The following is a 21,077-nucleotide window of genomic DNA, read 5'->3' as shown; positions in this document are numbered from 1 at the left end:
TAACAAATTTCAAAAGACAGGCATCAATCAGAGTATATTCTTTGACCAAAATTTACTGATGCAAAAGAAAAAGGTAACAAAAAAGACACTGGGGAAAATTCTCATACACTTAGACAGTCCATCAACAGAAGAATGGATAAAGAAGATGCAGTGCCGATACACGATGGGATCTCAGCCACAAAAAGGAACAGAACTGTACAACCTGCAGAGATGTAGATGGACCTAGAGACCGTCAGAGTGAAGGAAGTCAGAAAGAGAAAAACACTGTTAACGTATCACTTCTGGAATTTAGAAAAATGATACTGATGAACGTTTTTGCAAAGCAGAAATAGAGATGACGATGCAGAGAATGGTTGCATATGGATGTATGGATACCAAGGAAGGAAAGAGAGTGTGGGGTGAATTGGGAGACTGGGATTGATGCACATACACTATTGATATTATGTATAAAACAGATAACTAATGAGAACCTACTGTTAAGCACTGGGAACTCTACTCAGTGCTCTGTGGTGACCTAAATTGGAAGGAAACCCAAAAAAGGGGATATATGGAATGAGGTTCGTGACATTGTACAGGAGACAGTGATCAAGACCATCCCCATGGAAAAGAAATGCAAAAAAGCAAAATGGCTGTCTGGGGAGGCCTTACAAATAGCTGTGAAAAGAAGAGAAGTGAAAAGCAAAGGAGAAAAGGAAAGATATAAGCATCTGAATGCAGAGTTCCAAGAACAGCAAGAAGAGATAAGAAAGCCTTCTTCAGAGATCAGTGCAAAGAAATAGAGGAAAACAACAGAATGGGAAAGACTAGAGATCTCTTCAAGAAAATCAGAGATACCAAAGGAACATTTCATGCAAAGATGGGCTCGATAAAGGACAGAAATGGTAGGGACCTAACAGAAGCAGAAGACATTAAGAAGAAATGGCAAGAATACACAGAACTGTACAAAAAAGATCTTCACGACCCAGATAATCACGATGGTGTGATCACTGACCTAGAGCCAGACATCCTGGAATGTGAAGTCAAGTGGGCCTTAGAAAGCATCACTACAAACAAAGCTAGTGGAGGTGATGGAATTCCAGTTGAGCTATTCCAAATCCTGAAAGATGATGCTGTGAAAGTGCTGCACTCAATATGCCAGCAAATTTGGAAAACTCAGCAGTGGCCATAGGACTGGAAAAGGTCAGTTTTCATTCCAATCCCAAAGAAAGGCAATGCCAAAGAACGCTCAAACTACTGCACAATTGCACTCATCTCACACGCTAGTAAAGTAATGCTCAACATTCTCCAAGCCAGGCTTCAGCAATACGTGAACCATGAATTTCCTGATGTTCAAGCTGGTTTTAGAAAAGGCAGAGGAACCAGAGATCAAATTGCTAACATCCGCTGGATCATGGAAAAAGCAAGAGAGTTCCAGAAAAACATCTATTTCTGCTTTATTGACTATGCCAAAGCCTTTGACTGTGTGGATCACAATAAACTGTGGGAAATTCTGAAAGAGATGGGAATACCAGACCACCTGACCTGCCTCTTAGAAATTTGTATTCAGGTCAGGAAGCAACAGTTAGAACTGGACATGGAACAACAGACTGGTTCCAAATAGGAAAAGGAGTACGTCAAGGATGTATATTGTCACCCTGCTTATTTAACTTCTATGCAGAGTACATCATGAGAAATGCTGGACTGGAAGAAACACAAGCTGGAATCAAGATTGCCGGGAGAAATATCAATAACCTCAGATATGCAGATGACACCACCCTTATGGCAGAAAGTGAAGAGGAACTCAAAAGCCTCTTATTGAAAGTGAAAGTGGAGAGTGAAAAAGTTGGCTGTGAAGATCATGGCATCTGGTCCCATCACTTCATGGGAAATAGATGGGGAAACATGGAAACAGTGTCAGACTTTATTTTTCTGGGCTCCAAAATCACTGCAGATGGTGACTGCAGCCATGAAATTAAAAGACCTTTCTCCTTGGAAGGAAAGTTATGACCAACCTAGATAGGATATTCAAAAGCAGAGACATTACTTTGCCAACAAAGGTCCGTCTAGTCAAGGCTATGGTTTTTCCAGTGGTCATGTATGGATGTGAGAGTTGGACTGTGAAGAAGGCTGAGGGCCGAAGAATTGATGTTTTTGAACTGTGGTGTTGGAGAAGACTCTTGAGAGTCCCTTGGACTGCAAGGAGATCCAACCAGTCCATTCTGAATGAGATCAGCCCTGGGATTTCTTTGGAAGGACTGATGCTAAAGCTGAAACTCCAGTCCTTTGGCCACCTCATGCGAAGAGTTGACTCATTGGAAAAGACTCTGATGCTGGGAGGGATTGGGGGCAGGAGGAGAAGGGGACGACAGAGGATGAGATGGCTGGATGGCATCACTGACTCGATGGACGTGAGTCTCAGTGAACTCTGGGAGTTGGTGTTGGACAGGGAGGCCTGGTGTGCTGTGATCCATGGGGTCGCAGAGAGTCGGACATGACTGAGCAACTGATCTGATCTGATAACTGGTTCATTCTGCTGTACAGCAGAAACTAATACAACATTGTAAAGCAACTGTACTCCAACAAAAATTAATTTTAAAAAAGTTATTAATTAAAAAATCAATTAAGATACTATATTAGACAAATCTGTTGAATCAAATAGTAGCAAAACATGTCATTTTGCAACTTTAGGCTGCAGCTAAAAGTTCTTAAAGGGATCAAAGGTTATACTTTAGGGGAGAAATTTTCAGAAGGCTGAAAACAGATGACATAAAACATGTTAGAAAAACAAAGTAAATTAAGAGGAAGGCAGGAAATAACTTAGAAAGCAGAAATTAATGAAATGAAAAACATGCAAAAACCCACAAAAGTGGGTCTTTGAAAGGATGAGTAAAATTGGCTGTGTTTTGGCAAGAGAATCAGGACACAGTGAGAGCCTGTGTGGACAGCGTCAGGACAGAGAGGCAGGCGCAAGCAGACGCTGCGGGATCTTTCCAGAGGGAATCGGGAGCCGCTTCTGAGCAGCTCCGGATGTGCAAACACAGCTAATGGGACAGATTCATAGGAATAACAGCTGACCACCAAATCCTGAAGGAGCTACAGAAAACCGAAAGTGCAGCATAGTCCTTAAACCCCTGAAGCATTAGTCACAAGCCACCCCAGGAACCCTGGACACCAGGGCCCCTGCCTGTGCCCTCGCCTCGGGGGACTGCCACCCTCGCAGATGCCCAGCACCCGCGGGCAGGCCTGGTTGGAGCCTTCTCAAACTGGCTTGTGTGAGAAACTGGCAGCCACAAGTGGAGAAGATATTTAACTGAAAGCGTTTACTCGAGAACCAAGTGTGAACTCAGAGAGGCAACCTGAGCGCACTGGAGACAGAGCGGGTTGTGCGTGAGCGTGGTGTCCGGACACTGGAAGCTCCTGCCTGGGTCTGAGCCACACCCCATGGGGCCCCTCTGCAGGGGTGCCGGGGGACACTGTCCAGACCCCAGTCCCGCTTCCACGCCCAGAACCGGGTCCGGACAAATCCTTGATCTGAAGACCAGAGCTCCCATTCCAACAAGGTCTCTGGGGCTGAAGGTTATGTTTGTGAAGGCATCACAGAGCATCATTGTTAGCCAATTGTTAAGGGGCACAGGGGAGCTAGGGGAGGGACATAAGAGTTAAAATGTACAATAAGCAGCTGCTGCCGATCCAGGCCAGGCCAGCACTCAAGGTCAGCCCTGGATGACCCAGAGCTCAGCCCAGGCACAGGTATGTGTGTGTCACACACACACACACACACAGAGCAATAAATGAAACTGCTGAGACAGGGAGATAATCCCTTCTGAGCCCACTAGAGTCCCTGAGAACAAAGCTGGACAGGCCCAGTTCACCCAAAACCAGAAACTGAACCCATGGCATAGATAGCTCAGTTGGTAAAGAATCCTGCAATGCAGGAAACCCCGGTTTGATTCCGGGTCGGGAAGATCCACCGGGGAAGGGATAGGCTACCCACTCCAGTATTCTTGGGCTTCCCTTGTGGCTCAGAGACTGAACTCACGGCATAAACAGTTGGGGTCCCTGCAGAGCCCCCGCTTGGTCTCCCCAAGACTCACAAAAACAGCTTCATGCCCTGAGGAGCAGCCTCGGAGCCACACAAGGATGGATGGGCGAGGCGCCCTGCCCGCACTGGGTGCACAGCCGGCAGTTGCCCCCCTGGGGCAGGCCGCCAGCACTTCTGATGCCCTCGGGGTGCTTTAGAGGAAAACAAAGCTCCTTGTGATGTGCTGAGCCATGAAAAGATCCAGCACCAGGGTGAGGGGGGTTGTCAAGCTGGCACGGAAGCCAGCACTTCTGAGATGGACAGACCAGCACCCGGGCTGCCCACAGCCTGGTGGGCAGTGGCCTCTCCCATGTTCCAGAAAAGGGCCGAACACAGCAGGATGTGGCTTCTGCAGAAACAGGACCCACCAGCCTCTTGCTTGGCATCTGAGGGGCAGAGGGGAGAAGCATCGGGTGAGAGATGGTTGGGATCCTTGTCAGCCACCCAAGGACGCGTGCGCTGCTTTGGGGATGAGCTGGCATGGGGCTCAGCTGTGTCCATCTCTGTACCCCCTGCACGGCTCATGGCCCTGGGTCTCCTGTCCACATGCTGTCATCCCTGGCAGCTCCACCAGGACTCACCATCACCCCTCACGAGGCATTGCTGCTCTGACACACACGTGGTGCCTCACGTGTGACACCACCTTACAAACCGTCTTCACACGTGATATTTTCTAACCCTCATGAGCCCCTGGGGAGCAATGAGGAGCAGAGGGCCACCCCTAAGAAGTGTGAAGTCACCAGCTGGGGCCACTTAGGCCTGTGGCCCATCCCACGCCTCCACAGGGAAAATCAGTCTACCTGCCGCCAATCTGCATTGTGTGTGCGCGTGTTTGTGTGTTAGCTGCTCAGTCATGTCCAACTCTTTGCGACCCCATGAACTGTTCCCTCCAGGCTCCTCTGCCCATGGGATTCTCCAGGCAAGAATACTGGAGTAGGTTGCTATTCCCTTCTCCAGGGGATCTTCCTGACCCAGGGACTAAGCCTGGGTCTCCTGCAGTGCAGGCAGATTCTTCACCGTCTGAGCCCCCAGGGAAGCCCCGACTCGCGCTGCGGACGCACAGGGGACAGTGTGGGTTGCGATGCTACTGAGGTTCATCGTAGAGCAGGGACAAAGCCTCTGCTTGCTGGATTTCAAAACCAGAAATAAAGCAGAAACAAAAGACTACCAGGCACCCAGAATGGTGTTATTCTCTCCATCATCACTGGTGGGTGTGGAGACAGGTGTGGTCTCTTCACGGTAAGTCTGCTATGTGGGTCTGCAGTGTTGGGACTGGCAGGATGCGCTCAGCGAGCCACCCAGGGGAGCATGGTGCCCACAGGACTCACCACAGGGAACAGAAAAAGCTCCAGGGCTGGCTGCTGACCTCACTGTCCACACCACAGGGCCAAGTGCAGCCCTGTGGTCTCTACCCAGGGACGGGGCAGGCAGATGGTGAAGGTCAGCAGTGGGACGCGAAGTGAGGAAAGCAGCCCATAAAGACAGCCTGCATGATGTGGTGTGTGTGCTTGTGTATGTGCGTGTGTGTGTGTGTGTGCACATGTGTGAGCCTCTGAGTGCATGTGTGTGCATCCTAGCTGGGTCTCAGGCTGGGGAAGGTGTCCTGGCACACTGACAGCTGGAGGATGAGCAAGAACCCACCAGGCAAAGGTCCAGGGCGCAGCCTCGGGGGAGAAGCCGAGCCCGGGTGTTGAGGGGACAGTGAGGACCAAGCAGAGGGGATGGCATCCTCTGAGCGTCACCACCGTCAGCAGCGGCTGGAGCGGGCAAGGATGGGAACAGAACTGGGCTCACTGAGACAGAACCTCAATGGCCACAGGGAAGGGATCTGACGGGAGGGGGACTGGAGGCGGTCTTGGATGAGGCAGGGGGCAATGAGAAACATGGAGGAGGGGGTCGTGGGTGGGGCAGGGCCTGGCCTGGACACGTCACCCCAAGAGGCATGTTCACGGGTAAGGGAGAAACGGACAGGAGAGGACTGCTCAGGTCGGGGTGCCTGGTCCGGGGATGCACCAGCAGGGGACCCTGTGGGCCCAGGGTTTAGGAAGCAGAGCTGAGAGGACAGTGAGCTGGGGTCACGGCCTCACAGGTAATTAAAACACAAGGGGGTCTTGGAGGCCCACAGTGGACATGAACTCGGGCAGACCCCGCCCCACCAGACAACAACATTCCAAGTGCCTGACGGTCTTTCCATTCATGTTTAATTTCTATTAATAGCTTTGAAATCTGACATGTAAGATGTACTAACCCCCTTTAAAAGATCATGCTCATTCACCTTTACTGGTATATGCCAGCACTGCAAGACGTATGGCAGTTTTCAGCTACCAATAACGTCTGGATGGTCTGCCTGTTCTAAAACCACAGACACCACCTCCATCACATGGACAACAGAGAAGTCAATGGGAAGTTAAGTTCATTGAGGACAAAATCAGAGTCACGTTTTGCAACTGTGTCCCAAACTGAATAAAGTGCTTAACAGAGATGTGTAGGGAGCGAGGGCCTCCGACGTTCCGCATCCTGGACACTGCTCTTGTCCCTGGCGAGGCAGTCCTAGGCCAGGACAAAACCCCCCAGGTTAGCTGAGTCCCTCAGGGCTGCTCACACCATAGCATTCCTTAACTCCCACAATTGCTTTCTTCACCAGGATTTGTGTAGGTTTACCCTGGCAATCTCTTCAAGCTCTGAGTTCTGTTTAGGGGATCAAGTTTGTCAATGACACCTTCAGAAGTCCCCTCTTATGAGTCCAGGAAATAAATCTATAATGGTTTATTTCTAGATCAGCCCCACTCCTGGGCTCCTGGGAGAAGCAGAGCCCCTCCAGGGAGACAAAGTCTCCTGAACACAAGATCACAGCCCAGGGTACAAAGCCCATGAGAACTGGGCTTCAGGGCGTGAGAGGCAGCATAGCAGAATGCTCAAGAAATTTAGACTTCGGTATTATTTTGTGTGTTTTTATTATGTTGGCATTATTCTTTGCAGTATATAAAATAAGTAGGGCTTCCCAGGTGGCACTAGTCAAAAAGAATCTGCCTGCAATGCAGGAGACCTGGGTTTGATCCCTGGGTCAGGAAGATTCCCTGAAGAAGGAAATGGCAACCCACTCCAGTATTCCTGCCTGGGAAATCCCATGGACACAAGAGCCTGCTGGGCCCACAAAGAGTTGCATGAAACTGAGCACACATATAAAATAAGTATGCTTAGAGATAAGAGAAGAACTTGGAACACGTGCAAAGAAAAGAGCACCAAGCAAGAGAAGAGGCAGGTTTGGAGAGAACTACCGAGGACATTTAAGAACGAGAAACAGGGACTTCCCTGGTGGTCCAGTGGGTAAGACCGAAAAGACCCTGATGCTGGGAGGGGTTGGGGGCAGGAGGAGGAGGGGACGACAGAGAATGAGATGGCTGGATGGCATCACTGACTCGATGGACGTGAGTCTGAGTGAACTCCGGGAATCGGTGATGGACACGGAGGCCTGGCGTGCTGCGATTCATGGGGTCGCAAAGAGTCAGACACAAGTGAGCTACTGAACTGAACTGAACTGAACTGAACTCCTGAAGCAGGGGGCCTGGATTCGATCCCTGGTTGGGGAACTAGATCCCACTTGCTGCAACTAAAGATCCCACATGCCGCAGCTAAGACCTGGTGCAACCAAATAAATCAATGAATACAGATAAAATATTTTTTTTTAAAGGAATGAAAATTAGGATCACTGAAATGAAGAGTTTAATGTGCAGGTTAAGTAGCAGATAAGACAGAGATGAAGATACAGCTGGAAAACGAGAGGGGAAAGTGGAGGAATTCACCGAGAACATGGTGATTTAAAAAAAAAAAAAAAAGACTAAAAGACAAACATGAGCAAGAGTATGAGACTTGGAAAATGGTGTGACAAAGTCAGGCATAAGGTAAATTGAAGCAAAAGTCAACAGAAGAATGGCTGAAATTTTTCCAGAATTCCCGAGAGACACAAAACTTTATCCTCAGGAAGCACACTGACTCCAAAGCAGGATAAATAAGAAGAAACCCACTCTAGAGATGCCACCATGAAAACAGAGAACGCTGGATGTAAAAGGGACCACAAACACAGTGGAGAGGGAACATCGCTCACGCAGGAAGGGCAGAGGGACCAGCAGATGGCCCCTGGAGACAGTACGCGGTGACATGACCGTCCACGTCTGTGCCTCTGCCCACAAGCCTTCCGAGCTGAAATCAATAATAAATGTATAAGCTAAAATCCCCATGCACTTAGAAAATAAAAGTACCTTCCATATCATTCATGGGTCACAGAAGAGTAAACAGATATTTAAATGCTCAAAAAAGAAGAGGGTCGCAGAGGATGAGATGGTTGATAGCATTACTGATTCAATGGACATGAACTTGGGCAAACTCCAGGACGTAGTGAGGAACAGGGAGGCCTTACATGCTGCAGTCCATGGGGTCACAAAGAGTCAGACATAATTTAGCAACTGGACAACAAAAATGCTCAAAATCTGAACAATAATACTAAAGTGAAGATGCTCAGTCGTGGCTGACTCTTTGCGACCCCATGGACTGTAGCCAACTAGGCTCCTCTGTCCGTGGAATTTTCCAGGCAAGAGTACTGGAGTGGGTTGCCATTTCCTTCCAGGGGATCTTCCAGACCCAGGGATCAAACCCAGGCCTTCTGCATTGCAGGCAGATGCTTTACCATCTGAGCCACCAGGGAAGCCAAACAATGATACTGCTACACTCCAAAATATACCAGACACAGGACTATAGAACCAGGAAGAAACGTTTAACTTTAAATTCTTACGAAAGAAATAAAGCTTGAAAATTAAGAAACTATGCTTACAAAAATAACAAGGAAGTTAAGCTTTCAACTCAATAACCTGTAAAGAGATCACCAGAAAAAAAACCCAGAAAGAGTAGAAATAAATGATGACAATGGGAGGATACATTAACGACAGGAGAACCAAAAACGTGATGGACGTGCGAGTTGGCTGAGAGTCGGCTCTTTGTGAGCAGCAAGGAAACAGATAAACCTCTGCTGAGATAAATTGAGAAAAAAGAAAAACAAAAACAATTCTAGGAATGAAAGGTGGAGCTTAATGTCAGATACCATGGAGATTAAAAAATTAAGAAAATATTAAGACCTTTTTACCAAGAAATTGACAATGTTATTGATGTGGACCCTAGGGTAGAGAGGTCTAAGATGGCTCCAAGGTTCACACCTTTGAGTGTGGGCTGGACCTAGTGACTGGCTTTCAAGAAAAGTAGTGGAAGGTGGCCTCCAAGATGGGGTTTACAGCACTGAGTCTTCGACTAGCTGGCTCACACTCTCTCCCCGTCTTGCTCTGATGGACAAACTGCCAGGATGGACAGAACAACTGGCAAAGACCTGAATTCTGTTGACAGCGTGAATGTACCTGAAGAAGGACCCTTGCCCTGTCTCGCCTTTAGATAAGACTGCAGCCTCTGTGACACCCAGTCACAGCCCATGAGAGACCTGGGCCTGAGGAGTCAGCTACGCTGAGCCTGGATTCCTGGACCACAGAAATGGTGAGATGGAAAGTGTTGTTGAGAGCCAGGAAGTGTTGGGGTCACGTTACATAGCAACAATGCAGGTCACTCCTTAGAAAAATAACACCAAATCTTATTTTAAAAAGACTAGAAAAGCTGAACAGATCAGTAGCTAGTAAAAGAATCAATCAAAATGTAAAAATCTGTCCATACAAAAGCCAGGCCCAGGACAAGAAACACATCACCTCAATCTCACATGGGAGGGAATACCACCCACTTGGATGATGAGATGAGTGTAACCTGGCCCCAAACCCATTGGGACAGTGCAAGAGAGGACAGTTACAAGCCATGCACACTTCTAAACAAAGGTGCAACAAATTTTAAACAAAATCTCAACACACCAAGTACGGTAACGCAGTAAAATACGTCATGGTTGAGATGGGGTATTTCCTGAAAAGCAGGAAAATCTACTCGTGTTCTTTTACCATATTAACTGATAAAAGGAGAAAATTTTATATGATCAGCTCAACACACACGGAAAAAGTCTTTGATAAAGCAACATCTTCAGTCAAATATTCATGACATCTATCTGGAGAAAACCATAATTTAAAAAGATACAAGCCCCTCAGTGTTCACAGCAGCACTGTCCACAATAGCCAGGACATGGGAGCAACCTAAATATTCATCAACAGAGGAACAGATAAAGAAGATGTGGTACATGTACACAGCGGAGCAGTACTCAGCCATAAAAAGAAGGAAATAAGGCCATTTGCAGCCACATGGATGGACCTAGAGACTGTCATACTTAGTGAAGTTAGTCAGAGAGAGACAAATACTATGGGATATTGCCTGCATGTGGAATCTTAAAAAATGGTACAAACGAACTTATTTACAAAACAGAAATAGAGTTACAGATGTAGAAAACATATGGTTACCAGGGGGGAAAGGGATAAATTGGAAGATTAGAATTTACATATATGAACTATTACATATATTAATAAAATAGATAACTAATAATACCTACTATATAGCACAGGGAACTCCACTCAGTGTTCTGTAATGCCCTATTGGGAAAAGACTTTTAAAGTGTGGGACTGTGTGCATGCATAACTGATTCACTCCACACCCGAAACTAACACAGCACTGTGAATCCACTGCGCTCCAAAGGAAATTTTAAGAAGCAAGCAAGGGAAAAAGGTATATATGGTTCCTATATTTCAGAAAGAAGTCAAATATTTGTATAAACATGACAACTCTTTTAACTGGAAAGGGGGGAGTCTACAGAAAAATAAGCATTCTCACAAAAGCATTTTATTTTTTGTGACTTGTTTTAAATGGGTAAGGTAATCTGAGGAGATACAGTAATACATTGTAACTCCTCCCAGCTACACTATCCCACCCTTGTAAGAAGTAACCACTTACCCCTTGAGTCTCTTCCCAGTATGTCCTCATTGCAACACTAGGAAGGGGTTCTTACCACCCCCCCCCATTCCATATGACTTGCCCTAAACTCCGCCCTCTCCCCAGCAGTGCCTCGGGACACAGCACGCACGCTGCTGTGGCCATCCTGCCCACGTGGGACCACACACCAAGTGCGCCTAGATGTGGAAGCCGCTCTGCAGACATGGCCGAGCTTCTGTAACACCCCGCAGCTCACACTCACATTAGCGCACCTTGGCTCACATCTGCGCCCACACGTGGCCCAGGCACTCTCTTTACATTCTGGCCACCCCAGTGGGGAAGGCCGTCATCTCACCACGCTGTTATTTTTGCATCTCCCTGATAACCAGTGAAGGTGAGTCTTGAATCTCTTCACCTCTTTATTTCCTTCCATCTGCTAGCTCCTTTGTTCCCAGGAGGAGCAACAGGAAGATTTGGAACTAAGCAGCCTCCATATTTGTACCAACACCAAACGGGAAAACTGAACAGATTCCCTGAAAACCAGGAATAATGACCAAAGCGCCGCATCACATTTGCCTGCAGTACAGTCCTGACGCCCTGGCCCAGGCAGCAAAACAGGACGGGACAATGCTAAAGGTGTAAGGAAGAAACAAGCACTTTCTGTCCATGCAGCAAATCCCCCAACGCTGCAAAGAATTTATAAGAAAAAGAGATTGGCAAGGTGCCCGGATAGCAATCAATATCCAAAATCAACTCCCTTTCTGCTCAACACCAACAAGAGTTAGAATTTTTTTAAGTAAAAAAATAAATAAAATGTGAAAACACCACTTATAAAAGTAACAAAAATAAGGACACTTGGGAATACATTTAACCACAAAGTATAAGATAGTGTGCAGAATAGTATGTAGAGAGCCCTAGTAAAAGCCATGTAAGAAGACTGACAGTAATGGAAACACATCACCTCTACGGCAGGAAGACGTCATACCATAGAGATGAAATCCACCCCCCAGATGATCTACAGAACTGGTGCAGTTTTGATCTAAATCCTTGACAAAGTTTTTCAGGAAACTTGACACACTACTTTTAACACATACACAGGAAAACAAAGAGCAAGATCAGCCAGGTGCTCTAGAGACCCCGGGTGGCAGGGGTAGTGGGGTGCATGCCCAGAGAGCAAGAGGGTCAGGTTGAGGGGCCACCCATGCTCACACATCGACCAGAGCGGCAGAGAACCCAGTGGAGGGACCTGGACACGTGACTGCAGTGGCCCCACAGGTCAGCAGGGAAAGAGGGCCACCCGGCAGAGGCTGGAATCAGGACAACTGTACTCTGCATGGGGACAGAGCCCCTACCTGTCACCACCCAGAAGCCACTCCCGAGGGATGGAGGGCTTCAGCGTGGAAAGCAAAGAGTCCAACTTCTATAAGAAAACACAGGAGAACACACAAGTGACCCCAGGACTTCTCAACTGCATTTGAAAAGCTGAAAAGGTGGATAAACTCTACATTACATCAAGAATTTCTATTCATCAAAAAAAAGTAAAAAGACCAGACCCAGCTAAGCAAGACGCCGGAAGCACACATTAGGACAAGATTATTATCCTCAATGCACAAGGAAATACCTCATACAGAACCGTATGCAAGGAATACATAAGGAAAACCTATCGCCCAACAGGAAAAGGGGTGAAGGAATTCACAGAGGAGGAAAGGCATCTAGCAGCAAGTGCAGGGGGAGGCTCAGCTCCATCTGCCAGGAAACAAATCCAGGCCACCACCAGTCACATTCTGAATCCGACCTATTGGCAAAACTTTCAAAAAATATTTATTTGGCACACGGGATCTTTAGTCGGGGCATGCAGGATCTAGTTCCCTGACGAGGGATGGAAACGGGTTCCCTCCATTGCGCGAGCCATCCTAGCCGCTGGACCACCAGGGAAGTCCCTCCACTTGCAAAACTGAATGACTACACTGGGTGCTGAAGAGCAGGTGGGTCCACTGAACACCCTGTGGGTGGCTGTGCAGTCGGAGTCTCTCCTGCTGCTGCTGCTGCTGCTGCTGCTGCGTCACTTCAGTCGTGTCCGACTCTGTGCGACCTCATGGACGGCAGCCCACGAGGCTCCCCCGTCCCTGGGATTCTCCAGGCAAGAACACTGGAGTGGGTTGCCATTTCCTTCTCCAATGCATGAAAGTGAAAAGTGAAAGGGAAGTCGCTGAGTCTTGTCCGACTCTTAGCGACTCCATGGACTGCGGCCCACCAGGCTCCTCCGTCCATGGGATTTTCCAGGCAAGAGTACTGGAGTGGGGTGCCATTGCCTCCTCCACGGAGTCTCTCCTATCTCTCTGCAAACAGCCCAGTGTAGGCATCACTGCCCGGACTTCCCCACCCAGCAGTACCCTTCAGAGAATGCTAGAGGGCTGCATGGCTCCACATGTGTAACCAAGACGTGTGGACACAGAACATTCTATCAAAGTATAGAGCAAGATTATACTTGGGGGATCATAGCTCAGTTGGTAAAGAATCCGCCTGCAAAGCAGGAGACCTGGGTTGGGAAGATGTGCTGGAGAAGGGATAGGCTACCCACTCCAGTATTCTTGGGTTGGGAAGATGTGCTGGAGAAGGGATAGGCTACCCACTCCAGTATTCTTGGGTTGGGAAGATGTGCTGGAGAAGGGATAGGCTACCCACTCCAGTATTCTTGGGCTGCCTTTGTGGCTCAGCTGGTAAAGAATCCGCCTGCAACGTGGGAGACCTGGGTTCGATTCCTAGCTTGGAAAGATCCCCTGGAGAAGGCAAAGGCTACCCACTCCAGGATTCTGGCCTGGAGAATTCCATGGACTGTATAGTCCATGGGGTTGCAAAGAGTCGGACACAACTGAGCGACTTTCACTTTCAACACTTACATAGAGCAAGATGAGGAGTGCCTTCCACTAAATGCATTTGGTATCAGTAAACATTACGTTTTGCAGACTTCATCTTTACATGGACCTTGGGAGGGCCTCCTACAGGCACCCAGAGACACACAGAGCTCCTTTGTTTCCTGACACCTCTCTGGGTACCAGCTTCTCCTTCCCTCCACCCATTCTCACGGACCCCAACCCTGTTTCCAGCAGCCATGCTTGAGAAGGAAAGACAGTTCATCTGGACATGAGATCCTGGGGTTTTGTTATTCATCTTTTTGTTTGTTTGCTTCTCTTGCATGCATTTTGTCCTCATTTAATTGGCTCACTGACTTTATTTTGAAAATTACACAAATATTTTAGACAAGAGGTTGTAAAAATAGTGGCCCACAGTCTAAATTCAGGCAGGAACATTTTCCATTTGCCTGCACAGCTTGTTAAAAATAAATAATTGTATATAAAGATCTAGGTTTCTGGCTGGTTTCAGCAGCCAAAGAGCTAGCGACTTGGGTACCATAGCTGCATGGCATGTCTGCTGGGGGTCCATGGCTGAGGGTCAGAGGCTAGGGGCCACTGGCTGGAGGTCAGTGGGGTCAGTGGCTGGGGGTCAGGCAAGACACATCTGAGAGAAGAAGCGTACAGTCATCATTCATGTTTGCTTGGCCACCCTGGCCTAGCACTTGTCCCATCTGTGTTTAGAATTTTCACATATAGCTTTTTTACCAAAATAGAAACATTTATATCTGATAACAGGCTTCCCTGGTGGCTCAGATGGTGAAGAATTGGCCTGCAATGCAGGAGACTTGGGTTCAATCCCTGGGTTGGGAAGATGCCCTGAAGGAGGGCATGGCAACCCACTCCAGTATTCTTACCTGGAGATTCCCCATGGACAGAGGAGCCTGGAGGGCTACAGTCCACAGGGTTGCAAAGAGTCAGACACGACTGAGCAACTAAGCACAGCACATACCCAATAACTCATTAAAATTTAAAGAAGAGAAATGCCAGGTACAGAGCACTTGGGGCTCCAGGAAAACCCCCTGCTGCCTTGGAGCTTGGAACCACAGGCCACCGATGCACCTTCTACCAAATGTTCTAGAACTTGAGTAACAGTAGTAAGTGCCCACTGTAGGAAACTGAACACAGTGCCCCATGCTGACATGTGTGCTCTGGCCTTTGTCATCTATCTGCAAGCGTCTGCTTCCTCTCATCGCTGGACGCTCTCATTTTGTACCAGTTCCCCACAGCAGTCATGTATGGATGTGAGAGCTGGACCAGAAAGAAGGCTGAGCACTGAAGAATTGATGCTTTTGAACTGTGGTGCTGGAGAAGACTCTTGAGAGTCCCTTGGACTGCAAGGAGATCAAGCCAGATCAAACTAAAGGAATTAATTCCTGAATATTCATTAGAAGGACTGATGCTGAAGCTGAAGGCTCCAATACTTTGGCCACCTCATTCCAAGAGCCAACTCATTGGAAAAGACCCTGATACTGGGAAAGATCGAAGGCAGGAGGAGAAAGGGATGACAGAGGGTGAGATGGTTGAATGGCATTACTGACTCAATAGACATAAGTTTGGGCAAACTCCTAGAGACGGTGTAGGATGGGGGGCCTGGTGTGCTGCAGTTCATGGGGTCATAAAGAGTTGGACACAATTTAGCTGCTGAACAACATCAACACTACTTATAGTAAAGGAGCCAAAATAAAAGCTCAAGGGAACCCAACAGACTGCAGGGCTTTTCCTAAAACTAAACCAAAACTTTGCCCAGGCCAAGGGATCATTTTTACTGTCCTTCTACTTCTGTGGAGTCCAAGTCACTAAACTTTGTCTCTGAGGCTGCGACGGCACTTTGACACACAGAAGGCCCTCAAAAGAGAAGCTGCTTCCCGGGGTACAGAGGAGGGGTGCCTGCCATTCCTGGCTGCAAGACGCAGGGTGGAGCTGAGGACCCCAGGCTGACCTTCTCAGAGCTGCGACTGAGGCCCGTCCTCCCAGTCCTCTGCCCCGTCTCCCACCCCACCCCACACAAGCCAGGCGCAGGATCACCCCTCCTCCCCCCTACAGCTTCCACAGCAGCCCCCCACAAACCTCCTGCACTTCCCATCTTGGCATCCTCCTCTCATGGAGCCTGGACAGGTGAAGTCTTCATCCAACAATCTGATTTGTGTTAGTTTGACGAAAATCGCTGCTAGAGAATCGTATTTTGCAAGGTATACCATCAATTACTTTCTCTCTGAACCTAAGGATTAGATTACGTGTATCTTCCTAAGAAAAGGTGCATTCATTTTTTTCATTCACTCAACCAATCATTCCAGTTAGTCTGGAATAACAGTCTAATTAGAAACCAAAGTATGAAAAGCATTAACACAATCATTGACACATTCTCCACATTGAGAGTCGATACCCATGGGCTCATAGGCCACTCCCCTACCCCGGGGGTGCACCCATGGGGCTCACAGGCCTCAGGAGAGCAGAACTGGTAAAGGTGTTTCTGCCGCAGCTTTTACTGCTGCTCCCAGTAGAACTCACTACTAACCTTCTGCTGCTGATTTCATTCCCCGCCCACTTTCAGAAAGGAACCGAGGAGCCACATCAATGATGCATGGCCTCCCTGGGCCACCTGGGGACAGGCCTCTCGGCTGCTGACGGGCGGCTCCCACCATGAGCACCCAGCTTCAGTTTTTAGTCCTGTGTGATGCCAAGTTCTCCTGCCTGGGAGAAGACTTCTGCCTGTCACAGTATCAAAGGACACATTTCTTTCAATTTGCTAACACCAGCATCTACAATGTATCCTATCCATGACCTTCTAGCTGCGCTTGGGAAAAGATGTGGCCAATTAAAGCACAGCGTCCAAGGCCACAGGCCCCAGCCCTGCAGCGAGAACTTGGGCCAACTTTCCCGTGGATCTGCTCCTCCACCTCCAAAAAGACACATAGGCACTGCCGCCAGATTATCTGTGTTTCAGTTTCTGGCACTTTGGTCGAGACAGATAATCAGGGCATGGTGAATTCTTCTAAATAACTAAATAAGAGTCTGTACGAGGTTGAACCAGTACTGTGTTTGCCTAAAATCCAGCATTTTGAAATGAGCAATTTAGGGCTTCTTAGGTGGCTCAGAGGTGAAGAATCCACCGGCAATGCAAGAGACATGGGTTCAGTCACTGGGTCAGAAAGATCCCCTGGAGAAGGAACTGTCACCCCACTCCAGTATTCCTGCCTGGAAAATCCTATAGACAGAGGAGCCTGGCGGGCTACATACAGTCCATGGGGTCACAAAGAGTCAGCATGACTGAGCAACTAGACAACAACGGCAACAATTTAGGATTACTCTTAATTATTAGGAAGTGGTTTCAGAAACAACAGACCAAGTCCAAGTCATTTCAACTTTACAACATGAAGCAACTTATTTAAAACCTCAAGCATTCCTTGGTTAACCAAAAGTAAAATCTATGAACCTTCCAAGCAATCGTTTTAAGAAATTCAGTCCAACCTTCCTGTAACTGTACATTTATCAATGAGAAGATCGAGTAAATATTCCATGTCACACAGTACAAATTATTAAGAAAGGAATAGATACATGCAGCCAACTGCATCCAGTGCTCTGCTCTATAAATATTAATCAGCCACAACTTGTAACAGTGAGATATTAGAGTTTTTGATGAGGCCCAAGAGAGGAGAGAAAAAGACAGAAGCAGAAGCCACTACTTTTGCCCCAGGTGGACTCTGACGGAGTCAGGGCCTCACTGCTGAGAGCAGGGGCTGGGGTACTAACCTCTGCTGAAGCTGATCTCTGAGTCTGCTCCACTGGGTCAGGTCGAAGGCCGGTGGGAAGTGTGTGGTTTGGAGTCAAATGTGATTGGACACGTCAGCAACACCCTCCCCACTCCAGAACACCCCGTAAATTCAACTCTTCTCAAACACAGTTTCTGGTTTTCATTTTCCTTGTTTATAGGGATTTCAACATTTCCCTCCCATCTCTGATTTGACTAGAGATAAAAGTGTTCACAGATGTTTAGCAGACTGATAGGGCTGACAAGACGGGCGTCCAAGGATCTCAGTTCAGATTCTGGTCATGCTGATCTGTGACCCACCCTTCAGGAGGTAACGGAACCTCTGGCTTTTCCCAGACCACTCTTCTCCAAGGCTGAAGTGCCATTCAGGGGTGTCACGTGTAAAAGCCTGATCCTGCATATCAGGAGCCATGCTAGCAAACAAGGGAAGCAGAAGTAAAAACGGACAGACCAGGGCCTTCCCTGCTGGTCTGGTGGTTAAAATCTGCCTTGCAACACAGGGGACTCTGCTTCGATGGCTGGTCAGGGTGCTAAGATCCCACATGCCATGGAGCAATGTAGTCCATGTGTCACAACTAAGATCCGATGCAGTCGGATCTTATATAAATGAATAAATAGTTTTTAAAAATCACTTTGGTGGATACACTTCTTCTAACTTCCAAAATAAACTTTGTTCAGTTTGCTTCCCTGGCCCTAGCACCCCGACTTGTGACAGACACACAGAAAGTCAGCTGGCCCTCCCAGGCAGCACAGAGTCCTTGCCGGAGGTGGCTCCTAGAGCCCACACCCTGGCAACTCAAGTGTCCCCTGGGCCTCTTCCTTCACCTCCTGCCACTTTCCCTGCTCCTGCACTTTCTCCGGGCCACACTGCTCAGCCTCAGACCTCTGGACAGAGGTGCCTGGGCAGGGCCCAGCACAGCCAGTCTGCATGTGCATGGAACATGGAGCCACCTGTCCCCTCCAAGGCCGCGAGGGCCAAGGGGCCCTGAGCGCGCTGAATCTCAGTCACACTTGTGTGCATTGTGGATGTCAGCCACATGGTGCCTATGAACCGCAATCACAGGTCCTCTTTTTTTATACAATGTAATCAAGAAGGTCCCCTCAGGGCTGAGAAAAGGATACAGAAGTGAGTTGTAACAGGACAACTCTGAAACTTTGAAGGAGAGGAGAAGTGGAGTCAGGATGGCCTCAAAGGGGAAATAACCCAATTAGAAAAAGTTCAGATTCTCCCTGAGACCCCCAGGAAGCTTTTCAACAGCAGAGGAAGTTGATTACCAGCCTGGGGATGACCACAACCAGCCTGCAGAGCTGTCATTTAGACCCCCGGGGTCCCCTGGCCTCTCCCACAGCACACAGCCGCCACACACCACCCGGGATCTGGGGTCTCCGTGATTCCACCCTTAATATGGGTGTCAGTTCTCATTCTAGTCAGTCACAAGGCCAACAGCCCACCGTCATTTTTCCTTCTCATAAGATCGAATTTCCTATAGAAAGGAACCTAACTGCTCCAGTATTCTCTAAGAGGAGGTTTTATATTGTGCCTAAAAAAAAGTCTGGGGAGCCATTTATAAAATCATTTCCCCTATTTCACCCAACTTCTTTCAAAAGTTGAAAGAAAGGAAGAAAGAAGAGAGAAGAAGGAGAGACAGAGAGGACCTGCCCATTATTTGCAGGCAGCTTCATCTGCTAGTCATCCTCCCTTCCTGAGACCCTGGGAGGGCAGCATCAGGCGTCCCTGGGCCCTCTGGCCGGCCCTGGAGGTGAAGGTGGTTTTCCTCCCAAACGGCTCTTGGATCATTGACCGGCCCCATCACCTGACTGGAACCGTGGAAAAGCACAGTCGGCCTTTGGTCCAAACGCCAAAGTCAAATCGGAACGCTCAGCCCCACCACAGCCTGCGGTCCCACCTGCAGCCCTCCCCTCCCGGCAGAGCAAAAAGTGAAACTAACCCGTGGCCGCAGCGCGCAGGGTCGGGGGCGCGCGCGGGGTCCCCGCTGCCAGCTCTCCGAAACCCGGCGGGGGCGCGTGGCGTCCACCCGGAGCAGAGGGGCCCAAGGAAGTCCGCGGGGCGAGGGGCAGGGGTGTCGTTCCCTAGCCCAGCCCGGCAGCCCGCCCCTCCTAGGGCGCCCCGGCCCCAGCCGCGCGCCCGGCTGCAGCGCCCCAGGCCGGCCGGCGAGGACGGGGCCAGGCTTGGGCCTGGCCGGCCGAGGCCCCGGAGGCTGGGAGGGAACCCACGGCCCGCCGTCCCCAGTCCCGGTCCTCCAGTCCTCCCGCAGGCCCCGCGCCCGGCGGAGCGCAGCCGGCCTGCTGCGCCGCGGGGCCCGGGTGGGGGCGATCTGGGGAGGCAAGGGGGGCCGATCTCGGGCGGCGGGGAGGGGGCCGACCTCGGGGACGCGCCGCTCACCTGCAGCCGCCGCCACCTGCTCCTCGCGCGCGTGGCCCCGGCGTCGCCTCCGCTCCGGGCCGCTCGGTCGCTGCGCTCCGGCCCTGGGCGCGCCCGGCCCTGCGTCGGGCCTCAGCGAGTGCGGCGCCCGCCGCCCCCGGCCCCCATCCCGCCCCGCCCGGCCCGCCGCCCTCCGCCCTCGGCCGCGCCGCCCCGCCACTTCCTGTGCGCGGCGATCCCACAGTTCCGCCGGCGCGCGGGGCGGCGGGGACACGCGGGGAGGGGACATGGGACCTGCGGAGGGGACACAGGGCGGAGACCGGCCAGGGGGCCGCGGGAGTACTCGGGAGAGCGGGGAGGGAATACGAGGGGGGAGGGGAGCGGGGACACGCGGGGGGACACGGGGGGGTAAGCCAAGGGGACAGGGAGGTACCAGGGGACAGCGGGCGGAACACGGGACGCAGAGGGAGACAGGACGACATGGGGTTGGCGGCCTGGCCGGACGCCGGCTGTGAAGGGACGGCCGGGGTCCAGTAACGGACGCGGCTGGAGGACCCGGCGGTCTTGGGGCGGCGGAGCACGTGGATGCGGAACCAGCGAGGTGGGTGGAGGGCGGGGACCCGTGGGGGGCACACAGGGCATGCGTGCGGGGTGGGCCTCGGGTCAGGGGGGGGCCTGCACGGTGGGGGCGGGGCACACGGGGTCGGGGAGACAGTACCACGGACCGTGCTGATCGCGTGGACACCCCCTCCCCCAGGGGCCCGGCGAGGGCACGGGGGTGTTACCAAGAATTAAATCCCCCCGCGCCCCTCTCCCCCGTCCAAGGTTACCGCCGTGCGGGGCGGGTCACGGGGGCTGCAGTGGGAAACGTCCTGGGAACCACCGTTCCATTGGATTCAGACCCAAGTGGAGCCCCTTTGACTTATTTACAGTTGGCTCCCGGCTGGCAACCTTGTATCCTTGTATCGGCTTTTGACAATGGAGCAAGCTTCCCCGAATGGGGGTGGGGTTTGCCAGGGGGACCTCAGACCGGCCTTGCTAGCCCAACCCCTC

The 21,077-nt window shown here is 50.2% G+C and overlaps 1 protein-coding gene across 3 annotated transcripts in view; it reads right to left on the bottom strand.

Moving 5' to 3' along the window:
- The window catches only part of AGPAT3 (1-acylglycerol-3-phosphate O-acyltransferase 3), an 89,048-nt gene extending 68,844 nt beyond the window's left edge, over window positions 1–20,204 (bottom strand). For 2 of the 3 annotated variants that reach the window (XM_070376853.1, XM_070376845.1), the window contains exon 1: window positions 20,046–20,204. The gene's annotated coding sequence lies outside the window, so the exon portion shown is untranslated. Of the gene's footprint in view, window positions 1–19,590; window positions 19,886–20,045 lie in introns of those variants that run through there. The other variant, XM_070376851.1, reaches the window with a different exon arrangement.
- Window positions 20,205–21,077: the final 873 nt, after the last annotated feature.

The sequence above is a fragment of the Bos mutus genome, chromosome 1 (genome assembly GCF_027580195.1).
Source record: "Bos mutus isolate GX-2022 chromosome 1, NWIPB_WYAK_1.1, whole genome shotgun sequence".
In the NCBI taxonomy this organism is placed as follows: Eukaryota; Metazoa; Chordata; class Mammalia; order Artiodactyla; family Bovidae; genus Bos; species Bos mutus.
This window is presented reverse-complemented; position numbering and strand designations above follow the sequence as displayed.